General features: G+C 41.0%; 1 pseudogene; it reads right to left on the bottom strand.

Annotated features, from left to right (window-relative positions):
- Positions 1–525: 525 nt before the first annotated feature.
- Positions 526–1226, bottom strand: LOC127680503 (X-linked lymphocyte-regulated protein 5C-like; annotated as a pseudogene).
- Positions 1227–1460: the final 234 nt, after the last annotated feature.

The raw sequence follows: 1460 nt of genomic DNA, 5'->3' as shown, positions 1-1460 counted from the left end.
TGCAGTAATTTCTAAAAGTTTTCATTTCATAATTCAAAAGAGAAATTATTACTTTAACACCTGTATTTCCTAAAGACAAATAGATAATTGGTGTATGTTGACAATTTAGAAAACATCATCTGTCATCTGCTTCCACATCTGGGGTTTCTTGCTTTAATTTTTAATAAACTCTTTTTTTCTCTCAGCAAAACAGGCCCCATCTTTATTCACTTCTTCCTAAAATAAGTACGGTAACATTCACGTTGGGGAAGTGACAGAGAACCAACCACAAAATTAAATGACATTTGCTTCCAAAATATAATTGCCATTACTGGGCAGAATGTATCTCTCTTGCTGTCACGAGCCTGGAAGTTCCACATTTAACTGTTGTTTCTCATAGAACTAACTGCTGGGGGTTCACTTAATGGTTAATAGAGTCTCAGTCTCAATTCTAACAAACTAAAGAGAAAGGAGCCGCACTGACTACTACCAATGTCTTCTTAGCATGGCTAACACTCCCTTCCTTGTGCATCCTATGTGTGAGATTCAGATGGTTTCCTCAGAGTGGTCAAGGATCAGGGACTGAAGGTATGTTTCAACAACGGATCCATCTTGCTCTTAAGTTTCCATGATAACTCTGTCCTGCACCTTGGAGATTTCCTTCTCCACATTAGTTTGCTTACCACCAATAAAGGTTTTGTGAGGTTTACTCAAGTTGTTAGCTTTCTTCAAAAATGTGTCACACATATTTTTAACATTTTCAAACTTGGTTTCATGGTCCACTATAGCCGTCTGTAAAATCTTCATTTGCTGCAGAATTATAAAACTGAGGTGTTCTTCTTGGGCCCTTGTGCTGCCCACCTCATCCAGCCACTTCTGGTACAAGGACACAAACCTTTCACAGTACAGACACTTAAGCTCCTGCCTTGACTTCTGTTGAGCTTTCAAATTACCCTGGAGGTTTTCATTTGGGGTTCTGAGAGGCATTTACATCCTTTCAAACTGCTTCCTCTTGTCCATAAGAAACCGGATAATATCACTTTGAAATCCTGCATTCTCTTCTGAACAGGCTCCCTGGCCCCTTGCACATCTGATCCTGAAGAATGGCTGCCCATCTCACTGGTACCAACTGCTGGATTGTCTGCCAGGTTGAGTGCATCCGGGTTCTTGGAGTCATCTGATGATGGAAGGGTGTTATCTACGTGCTTGGCACTTCTCTTCACCGCCTTCTGTTCCTTGTTTGACATAGTTGGAACCTTCCTGGGTCAGACAAGATGACCAAAATATCACGGAGCCTGTGGAGAATATGAAGTCTCATTGAGGGTGGCCTATAAACTAACTCTTAAAAATTACATTTATTTAATGTGTGTGTGTTCCTGTACATACTTGAAGTAGTTTGCTCTTTGCTTCCACCAGGTGGGTTCCAGGGATTAGACTTAGGTTTTTGAGCTTAGCAGCAAGTGCCTTTGGCCACTGAGGCA

This window comes from Apodemus sylvaticus, chromosome 3, assembly GCF_947179515.1.
Source record: "Apodemus sylvaticus chromosome 3, mApoSyl1.1, whole genome shotgun sequence".
NCBI lineage: Eukaryota > Metazoa > Chordata > Mammalia > Rodentia > Muridae > Apodemus > Apodemus sylvaticus.
Note: the sequence above shows the minus strand (reverse complement) of the source record. Positions and strands in the feature narration are given on the sequence as shown.